The sequence below is a fragment of the Dama dama genome, chromosome 23 (assembly GCF_033118175.1).
Source record: "Dama dama isolate Ldn47 chromosome 23, ASM3311817v1, whole genome shotgun sequence".
NCBI classification, from domain to species: domain Eukaryota; kingdom Metazoa; phylum Chordata; class Mammalia; order Artiodactyla; family Cervidae; genus Dama; species Dama dama.
In genome coordinates this window covers 76,382,385-76,393,692 of record NC_083703.1, presented here as the reverse complement: position 1 = coordinate 76,393,692, position 11,308 = coordinate 76,382,385, and the positions used below count along the sequence as shown (strand labels likewise).

General features: G+C 46.7%; 1 non-coding gene across 1 annotated transcript; it reads left to right on the top strand.

The window, feature by feature from the left end:
• Window positions 1-9,385: 9,385 nt before the first annotated feature.
• Window positions 9,386-9,457, top strand: TRNAG-GCC (transfer RNA glycine (anticodon GCC)). The gene has a single exon. It is a non-coding gene; the product is annotated as a tRNA-Gly (tRNA).
• Window positions 9,458-11,308: the final 1,851 nt, after the last annotated feature.

Here is an 11,308-nt window from a genome sequence, read left to right as displayed (position 1 = left end):
GCCACCTGGTTCACGTTCCATCTGGACAGCTTGGCACTGGGGTCTCCAGAACGTTCCGTGGAACAAGCCTCAAGATGTCAGAGGCAGAGAGGGAAGAGGCAGAGTTCGTTCAACAACCAGCACATGCTGGACACTCTGCTTAGAGCTAGAAATAAACACATCAGTGAACAGAACTGACAGGAATGGAGGGGGTCCTGGCTGGAGACTGCTGGTCTAATGCAGGCTAGGAACCCAAACTGCTGCCTCATTACACAGGTTCTTCTTCCTAAAAATCTCCTCATCCCCAAGAAACTTTATGTGGGGCACATTCTTGAACTGTTTTTTCCTTTGGGCAAAAAAAACCACTATGGTTTCCTGACCACATTTATGCTAAAAACAACATTGAATTCCATGAAGTTTCTCCAAATGGGCACAATTATTTGAAGCTAGGACTAGTTGTCAAAATACAACTTAAAAAGTTAGGACTAGTTATTGAATACATGCATTTTAAATAATCAAGGTGCATTAGCATGATATTTACTATTACATGTGTTGTAAAACTAAAGATAATCTTCTCGTGTTTTGCTCTCTATCAAGCTTACTCAATTGCAGTAAGTTGGCCAAAATGTTCATTCGGGTGTGTTGGCAGAATCCGAACAAACTTTTTGGCCTACCCAAAATTTATGTTGGCTGCAATTCCGCTGTGATCCTAACAATAGAACTATCTGTTCTATGGATTTTAGACACTGGGGAACACTGATGGATTTTAAAGAGCACCGGATGGGATTGAGATGACCTGGATGCCAGATCTCTTTCATTTGCTGACTGTGTGGCTTTGGAGAAGTCATCTGATGTTTCTGAGACACAGAGCCTCTTTTTTTTATTCTAGTGTCTTGACTGGGGTTGATATTGCTCATGGGGGCCATTGGGCAATGTCTGGAGACATTCTTAGAGCTCTCACTACTTGGAGAGGAGGGTGCCACAGGCATCTAGTGAGTAGTGGCCAAGGATGCTGCTAAACATCTTCCAGTGCGCAGGACACTTCCCTAGAATACAAAGTTATCCAGCCCCAAATGGCAACAGCGCTGAGGATGAGACATAAAAACGGTGTCCTCATCTCTACCAGGCAGACGTCAGGAGAGAGGAGAAGCCCCGCATGCGTGCCCCTCCTTCCCTGCAGAGGTGGCCACTGTCCTAAACTGTGTGTCCTTACCTATGTGGACGCTCTCCCCCTAACATGGGAAGGATAACAGTAGATTAACAGGGCTGTTACAAGGCATTTGCGATGGAAAGCCCAAGAAAATGTCTTAAATATTCCATAACATAATTTAGAATTTGGAATCATTACTCTGACCTTGCTTGCTTTTCCTATGGCCCCTTTGAGCATTCAGAGTGGGAACCATTCTGCCTCCTTTGACAGATGGACATGAAGTCCAGAGAGGTCGACTTTTCCTTGGCTGCACAGCAAGTTAGAACCCAAGTTGGGGTCAAGCTCCAGTCCTCTGAGTCGACTTTTGGTTTCAAGAGGGGAGCTTGAAGATACTGTCAAAGAATTTGAACCGCGGGAGTTAATAGGAGCTGATTCTGGGCCTCTCAACCCCGTTAGCACCGCTCTCAGGCATGTGTCAAAAGCATTTTAGGCCAATTTATTTGCCTCTCCCTAAGTTGCCATTTCATTTCATGAAACAGCATCGAAGCGGCTGCCTCTCCAGATGGGTTGAAAATTGAAGTCTGATGCAAAGGCATTTGCCCTTTCAGGCCAGCCCCCTCCTGAGAGCGACAGCCAGCAGGGACAGCAATTTGGCTGCCTCTCATGCTCATTTTTGTTCCTTGTGAAAAAACCGTTAAAAAGAAACCAATTTTTGAGAAAATGACCCAGGTGATTAGGTGAACTCGTTTCTCTTGCTTTATGCTCCAGCTGAGAAGCTGCAACCAGATTGGAGGAGCGGGGAAGAGGGTGTCAGGTGGGGCAGGGACCCGGGTCCTGGTTCTTGCCCATCCTCCTTGGCAGCTAAGGTCAAGTTTGGGACACAGGCCCATTTCACAGATGACCCCTATCTTATTTTTCTGTTTATTTAATCAAAGGTACATGCACACAGATTAAATGACCAAATAATTTTGTAAGCTGTGTTACAGAAAAGGCATTTTCTCACTCTCTCTGCCCAATTTTCTTGTACTTCTGATAGACTGCTTTCAACTCTTTTAGCTGAATATGTTGGTATTTAAATCTAAATGGCATGCTTGTAAAAAGTCTCCTGGTCTTGGATGGCTAAGCAGGTGACCAAGGAGATAAAATTAGATGTTATTAAATGAAGGACACGGATATTCAGTTGCATGCACATCAGCAGTAACGTTATGCTTATGAGGAATATACAGCTCATGATGTTGAATGGAAAGAGTGTCCTTGCTGGCAGTGTGGAACCTACTCACCAGAAGACCCAGGTCTTCTATAATTCCCAGTGGGCTGATCATTACAGTAGAGCTGATGACAAGGGTCAAGGGTCCAACCCAGGAGTTGATCCCAGGTCTCCCGCATTGCAGGCAGATTCTTTACCAGCTGAGCCACAAGGGAAGCCCAAGAATACTGAAGTGGGTAGCCTATCCCTTCTCCAGGGGATCTTCCTGACCCAGGAATTGAACCAGGGTTTCCTGCATTGCAAGCAGATTCTTGACCAACTGAGCTATCAGGGAAACCCCAAGTTTCCATAGGGTTAGCAAAATTGTCTGGTAACAATTATAGCAGTAATAGAATAGCAGACAGACACTCTCAGTTGTCTTCCAAACAGCCATTCACCACTCTGCCGCCCCGCCACACACACCCTGCTTCCTACAGATTCCTGATTTTGTGTTGAGATAAGAGTTACTGACCTCAAGATCTCAGGGAAGGTAGCCCATATTCAATCCCAGAAGTGGCCTATAACCACTGTGGTACATCCTTTTCCCCTATGTCAGTGATTGGTTTAGGAGTTGGCCTGTGAATCTGTTCTGGTTAATGAGATGTAAGGAGAAGTGTTCTGGGGGCAGCCCACCCTGAAAACGAAGAGACAAAGCCTTATGACAAAACCTTTTGCTTTTGACTCTCTCTCTCTTCTAGGGATGGGAGAGCAGAATGTGGGCAGCCATCCTGTGATTATGAAGGAGAAAAGCCAACTCTCTGAGAAAGGCAGAGCAGACATGTGGAAAGATGCAGCATCCATGGTGACATCACACTGCTGCCGCACCTGCCCTGAGCTCTCGGGGTTCTAGACTCCTCATTCAACATGAGATAAGAAGACGCTTTTAAAGACTAAGAGAGTCAGTCAGGGGCTCTGCAGGCTAAGTCCAGAGGGTTGCAGAGAGTCAGACATGGCTGAGCAACTGAGCATGGGCTCAGGCAGGAGGAGGAGTCTGTATTGCAGCCAAGTGCATTCCCATTGCTGTAAGTATCTTCCCGTTTAGAGTGGGCTCTGATTGAGTGTCTCATTTCCTGGGAGGAAATCAACAAACACTGTAGCCAGCCACAATGACAGGCCAGGAATTTTCTAGGGTCTCAGAATACACTGATGAAATGAACCCTGTCTCTGATTTCACAAGAACTGAAAACATAAGAGAGGAAACATGCAAAACGGTCATATTTTTAATAGTTGATACTCATATGTGTTGGGCTTCCCTGGTGGCGCATCAGTAAAGAATCTGCCTGAAATGCAGGAGAAGCAGGTTTGATCCCTGAATCTGGGAGATTCCCTGGAGAAGGAAATAGCAACCCACGCCAGTACTGTTGCCTGGGAAATCCCACAGACAGAGAAACCTGGCAAGCTACAGCCCAAGGGGTCACAAGAGTCAGACATGACTTTTAGCAACTAAACCACCACACCACCCCCATATATATTAGGAACTGCCCTGAGCTCCAGACATATGATGACACATTCGACCCTGGGGGGATCAAAGCTGGTTGAAACAGCGCCAGCTTTGCTGGACAGTAGTGGTTCCACTTCTTGTTGATAACCAACCCCAATGTGAGTCTAGAGGCTGAACTTCCAGGCTGTGATGACTCTGAGGGTTAATGGTGGGCTGGAGCCCGAATCCGTGACTCTCTCATCTTTACTGAAATGGAGTGTACAAGCCTCAGCTGCCATGAGGAGAAATTCCAGAGCATTCCAGAAACTCCAGCTTAGGAAGCCTGGAACCTATCAAGCCACAGTGGACTCCCGAGTTCCAGCTCCTTTGCCCTTTGGGGTAGGAATATGTCTGTTGGCCTCCACAACGTGCACGTGGCATGAAAGGTTATAAATAAACTGTCCTCCCCGCCTCCCTGCTGCTCTCCACCCTCAATGCTCAGCTTGTGGTTTCCTCTCCCTTTGAAAGCCTTCCCCAGCCTGATACGAATCCTAATTAAAGTCATGCACAGCGTGACTTTTAATTAGCCTGAGCAACCCTGTGGAAGGCATCAATATTGGAGCAGGGTAATTCGGCCCACGGCCTCTCCCCCACGGATGGGCAGAATGCCCCATCTAGGGGAGGCCCTTGTGCCCACGCTGGGAAGGGCCACCGAGGGGTCAAGCTGGGCTCAGCCAAGCACAGTTTCACTTGGGGGGGGCCTCTTTGCAGGCAAGAGGCGATGACTTTGATCAGGAAGGTTGCAGATGCATTTTATGTAAACTAGATGGAATTTCAAACAGGTCCCAAGGGTTTGGGGGTAGAGGGGGGGACTCTGAATCTAGATTTAGAGGAAGGAATAAATGGAAAATGAGGTTCCTTTTTCCTAACAAATAAAATAATTGGGGTGCAGTGATTTCTTAAAGCAGAAATGATTTCACTCTTCCTGATTCCCTCAAAGCCATAGATTTTTTCTTCCATGCCTTTGCTCATGAATCAACTAGAAGTGTGACTTGGTGGGGAGGGGTGCAACAGCGTTTTCTTGTTCAGGGGAATTCATTAGGAATTCTGGAATGGTGACATAACTCACTCTTCGGGTGGCTGCCTGCAGACTTCCCAGAACCCGAGGTGGGGGAACCCATTTAAATCTGCAGGCAGCCTTCTTGCCAAGAAATCAGTTCAAAATGGATGCCTGGTTATAAGCTGGACATCAGATGCCTTCCTAGGCCCTAGATTCTAATAGCTCCCCGGTCCATGGAAATGTTGGTTTACAAATGGTATTACATTTCAGGGGGCAGGCCTGAGAAACCCTATAGCTAGTGGGGAGCAGAAGGTAATTCCCACAGGTCAGAAGTTAGAGGGAAAACAGCATTCAAATAGCCAAAAAGCAGATTTTCGTAAGACACACACCTGCATGTTACTATTTCTCAAATCTAGGCGTGACGGATACTAAAATCAATGTAAAAGAGTTGCCTGTTGACGATCTTTTTCTCTCAAATTATTTAAGTGTCTGGCTCCCTTGTTTTATGACCTTGACATTTTTAAGGGACAAGATAGATTATTCAAGTCAACAAATGGATAATGAGCTCCCATAAAAGGGACATCTTGTTTAACTTGAATTTCAGAAATGAGAGAGAGAGGTTTGTGTTGTGGGTGGGGATGGGAGGGTGGCTCTTCACGCCATAGTTGCCAGGACAATGCAGATCTGACATGTTAGGATGGCAATCTCTGCTAGCTTCAAATCCCCCAAGGTCATGAAATGCCCCTGGGCTATGCTGCTTCCAGCAAGTGTCCACATCTGGTGCTCACTTCCCACCAGGAACCTCAGTGACAGGCCTGAGAGCCTTCCAGAGTAAAGGCCATCCCACCACCATCATTTCTTCCCTCTTTGATTGGTGTCATCCTCCCTCAGGTCGGGGTGTGTGTGTGTATGTGTGTGTGTGTGTGAACGCGCGGTCTTAGTCACTCAGTCGTGTCCGATTCTCTGCGACCCCATGGACTGCAGCCCGCCAGGCTCCTCTTTCCATGGGATTCTCCAGGCTAGAATACTGTCGTGGTTTGCCATGCCCTCCTCCAGGGGATCTTCCCATCTCAGGGATCGAACCCAGGTCTCCCACATTGCAGGCAGATTCTTTACCATCTGAGCCACCAGGGAAGTAACTGCTTCTGTAATACATTTGTGAAATCTCCATCCCATGCATACAAATGCTTTCGGCTACCACATTCCCCAGGATATGCAAGTACGGAAGAAGGAGAGACACCAGCGTCACTTTGCTTCTCTTTCTCTCATGCTCAGTCCAACATGGCAGTGAGTCCTGTTGATCCTTCCTTGGAAAATATCCAGCATCTGACCACAGCTCCCTGTCTTCATTCCAGCCCCATCTGCCCTCTCTCTCTCCTGGTATGCTGTAATAGCTCCCTAAGTGGGCTTCCTGTTTCCATCCTTGTCTATAGAAACTGACCGGTTCAAGGTTACACTTTTTAACCTTTTCAGTTAAAAATTAAACACAGGTACCTGAAACTCAACAAAAATATATAGCTTGGTGAAATATATCACCAGACAGCCTTATAATGAGGACCAGGTCAAGAGACAGCACTTTGCAGGAAGACCCTTCCTCGCCCCGTGGCTGCGTCTGGATCACAGCCCAGCCCTTGCTCCAAAAGTAAGCAACCTTCTGACTCTTACAGTGAATACCTCCCTACAATCTTTATGGCATCACCACCCCAGTGGGCCTCCTTAGATCCGCCACTGAACGTTGCCCATTTGGTAAATCTTGTTATGTCTTTTTAGTCTATGGGTTTCCTGACCACACTTCTTTTCCTTAGAATTTCTCTGCTGCATTGCCTGGGGGTGTGACCTATTGAGGTTCTCACAGACCTTGGTAACTCTATATTTATGGTGCAGTCAACACCTCCTTCTCTCAGTCCTCCGTCTTTCATGGAAAATGGCAGCCAGATCCAGAGGCTTGGGCAGAATTATGAATCTGAAGTATGATCAGAATTATGATGCTGAAAAGGTTCTGAATTAGAGAGGAGCTGTTGGGGGAACTAAAGGGAATGAAGTTAGAAGGTCGGATCACGATATGAAAGTTTACCAATCAGAGACCACCAGAACTCCCAGCAGCCACAGTTACATTTAGCTACTTCACAGCAACAAAGGAGATCATGCCCACAGTGACTCGGGACACTTTTGGTAAGAGGTATCCAGAAGACACTTTCCTGGTGGTCAAGGGGTTAAGAATCCGCCTTGCAATGCAGGGGACTCAGGTTCAATCCCTGGTGGGGAAACTGAGATCCCACATGCCTTGGCGCAACCAAGCCTCCACGTGCCAAAACTGCTAAGACCACTGGCCGCTAGATAGACCATGTGCCAAAATGAAAGATCCTGCATGATGTAACTAAGACCCAATGCAAACAAATAAATAAAATAAATATGTGGGGAAGAGCTTCCTATAAGATCTGGGCTACTATTGACTGATTCTAAGGGACTGAAGATACAGGGTCAATAAAGAGGGGGGCAATTTGGTGATCAGGTATCTTTTTCTTGAGATATAGTTGACATATGACATTATGATGTGATGGAGTGTCTTAAATACTTTTATCTTGCAGGTAGAGAGATGAACACAGGGCTAGGGTTGTCATTGGTAAAGAAAGAGCCACCACTCTCATTAGCAGAAAGGAGACACATTTGATCCTCTCTGTAGCTGTAGTATGGTCTTATCTCTGCCTAGTTTCAAAGAAGGTCATGATGGGATCTCTTCTGAACGTGTTTATATTCCACAAGCTTTGTTCCCATTCATTGGGAACATCATGACCTACCCACCTGCTGCCAGGTGCGTTGTTTTACTCAGTTCCCCTCCTGGTCTGGCTGCAAACAGGACTGATTTTACTTCATCAGGGGTCATATTGTGGAAGGACACAACTTTCTATGTGAGGAGGTTTGCTTTTCATTTGGTACACAAGAGGGAGCAACCGCAGGTAGCCGGGATCCAGAATGAGCGAGTCAGCATTTGTACTTAAGGAACTGGGTGTCAGTCTCTTGGGAGAGAAAAGATGGGAGGTGGTACGTCTAGTTAGAGCAAATTATCAGGATCAAAGCGAGAGGCGGTGCTGTTTCAATAAAGGTGCTGGCCATGGGAATGAAACAAAGAGGATGGAGCCCACTGCAGGGAGTAAATAGCAAGGCTGCATCCTGGATGGGACGTGGGAAGAAGACAGTACGGTGGGCACTGACATTTGCTGATCCAGCAGCCACCCCATCCTTCTTGCCAAAAACCTTCTTGGTTTTTCCTGAGCAAATGGCAACGAATCACAATTGGTCAAAACCACCAACCTTGATTCTCCCGGGCACCATACCAGATGTCTGCCCAGCCCCCACAGGGCTGCCCTGTGACCTCACTCTGGACAAAGGGGGCCGAAGAGGCTGTGTGATGGGGCTGCCGGGAAAGGTTTTTATTCCTTATAAAAAGGACTGGTGTGGAATTCCCTGGCGGTTAAGTAAATAGGACTTGGGGCTCGGCACTTTCACTGCCAGGGCCTGGGTTCAGTCCCCGGTTGGGGAACCAAGATCCTGCAAGCCATATAGCATGGCCCCACCTCCAAAAGAGGGACACATGTAAGGACAGTGCTCCCTTGAATTGTCCCTTTTCCCTTGTTTTTGGCAAAAGGAGAATATGTGATGCCTTCAGCTGACCTTTCCCATCTTTCGCTAAAACCACTTGTTTTTTTATGAAATGCTGTTTTTTGGAGTTGCTGTGACTTGTGGCCTAAAGCATCCTAACCAATGTCCAGGAGGAGCCAAAGAAGACTGGAATGTCTTTGAACCTGAGTAACTGACTGATGAAGGGTCTGAATAGAAGCACGGATGTCTGGAGGAGAAGTGTGTTGGGGTGGGCGAGGAAGATGATGATTTTGTTGAATCTTTTGGACATTGAGTTGAGAGCAAATACCAAGGTCTGGGCCTTGGGACAGAGGCTAGAATTTGAGAAGGAGGCATTGGGAGCCACTGATTGGCTGGAGGTTGAAAAATGATGCCACGGGTGAGGAATTCAACAAGTGATGTTGAAATCTGCTTCGTGTCTTTTTGAGAGGGGAGGGGAGTGAATACTGCAAAAATATATACTTTAACTCTTTCCCACATAGTCAGATATGACTTTGAGATCTTGTGAGCTCACCACTTGGCTAAGTTTCTGCATTTCTGAAGCCTGGCTGGAAAATGAACTTGGATCCCCTATCAGTATACTCACCAACCAATTCCCATTGGAGAATTTCCTTCCACTCTCCTGGTACAGTTATTTCCTTTTTGAAGAAAAAAAATTGCTTTTCATTTTTCAAAGTTCAAATGGAACTGTGGCCACAGTTTTTTGGAATCTGTATATCAGCAAAACAGTCGACAAGGAATGATGGGTCCTGCTGAGCCAGGAACAGGAGGGATGAGAGTAAAGGGCAACAGACCCCCGGGGCCAGGGCCTCAGGAGAGGGGATCAGGAGCAGGGCTGAGGTGGGGAGTCAGGGAGGGAATTCAGGAGAGTTTGAGGACCCCTGGACCGGTGCATGGGTGGTTCAATGGTAGAATTCTCACCTGCCACGCGGGAGGCCCAGGGTTCGATTCCCGGCCCATGCAGCCACCGCGTCCCCTTTGGGCTTCCTGGTGGCTCAGCTGGTAGAATCCGCCCGCAATGCGGGAGACCTGGGTTCGAGCCCTGGGTTGGGAAGATCCCCTGGAGAAGGGAAAGGCTGCCCACTCCAGTATTCTGGCCTGGAGAAGCCCATGGACCATACACTCCTTGGGGTTGCAAAGAGCCGGACACGACTGAGCAACTTTCATAGTCACAGCCACAGGATGGCTAATCCCTTTGCCTCTTGAAACACCTACATCTCACCGTTTAAAACAGAAGAGATCTGCCTGTTTTTCTAGAGATAGGGATAAAGCTGGCTCCAGAGCCAGTTCTCCTACTCTTGGCCCATTGTTTTCTACCCCCCTTTTCATTCTGAATGAGATGAGACAGCCAGACATCCATGGAGGGCTTTGAGCAGAGGAGTCATCAAGGTCTGATCTATGTGTTAATGTATCACCCAGACCACTCCGAGGAGGAGAGGAGGACAGAGGGGGTGGAAAGTGATTAATGGCCAGACCCTTGGATAGTCAGTACGAGGTAGAGGAATTTGAGCAAAGTATCAGAGGGTCATCCACTTGGAAAACCCAAGAGAATCAACCAGAACTTTTGGAGTTTAAGTTTATAATTGTGCCAGAAGTGCCAAGAGCTACAGAATCAGCCTATATTTAGGGAGCTAAGCAAGTCAATTATGAAATTTCCATAAGGAGAGAAACAAGTAAAGAAAACCTAAAAGTTTGCTGAAAAGGAAGGAAGTTTAAGAGGAACTTGCTTTACCCAATTCGGTGTTGATACAGGAATAAAGGGAAAAAACGAAACAGATGCAAATTAACAAGTCCTACGTATCAAGAATAAGCAAGTTAAACCCCAAAGAGAAACAAATCCAATTTTCAACAACAATGATCCACAAGACTTAGGTATTATTATTATAACAAGTCTGTGGGAGCCATGTGAATAAAACTCTGGAAAGAAAGAATCAAATAATAAGCTATGCAGCGTATTCCTGGTGGTGCTAAGTTGCTTCAGTCATGTCTGACTCTTTGTGACCCTATGGACTGTAGGCTCCTCTGTCCATGGGATTCTCCAGGCAAGAATACTGGAGTCTGTTGCCATGTCCTCCTCCAGGGAAGAGGAGAATGCCATATTCCCAACCCAGGGATTGAACCCACATCTCTTACATCTCCTGCATTGGCAGGTGGGTTCTTTACCATTTGAACCACCTGGGAAGCCCCCAGTGTATTCCTATATAAGAGTTAATATTGACTAGATATCTGCTGCTGCTGCTAAGTCACTTCAGTCGTGTCTGACCCTGTGCAACCCCACAGATGGCAGCCCACCAGGCTCCCCCGTCCCGGGGATTCTCAAGGCAAGAACACTGGAGTGGGTTGCCATTTCCTTCTCCAAGGTGTGAAAGTGAAACGTGAAAGTGAAGTCGCTCAGTCGTGTCTGACTCGTAGCAGCCCGATGGACTGCAGCCTACCAGGCTCCTCTGTAGATGGGATTTTCCAGGCAAGAGGACTGGAGTGGGGTGCCATTGCCTTCTCCAGACTAGATATCTATTTCCCTTCTTTCAAGCTATAAGATGTGAAGTTCCACGCAGTTACCATGAGAAAAATGGTCCATAGTGAACTTGGAAAAGAAAGTCATAAAAAAATTTTTTTGAAAAGAAAAAGAAATGGAGTTAGTTTATATCAGATACTCTCCCACAGGATCATAATAACTGAAGTGTGCAGTGACTGAGAACAGAACTTAATAGGAACTTCAGGAAAAGATACAAGATTTCACAACATGATAAAACTTGCATTTCCATTATTCGGCAGAAGATAGATTGTTCAATAAATGACATTCAGACTATTTGG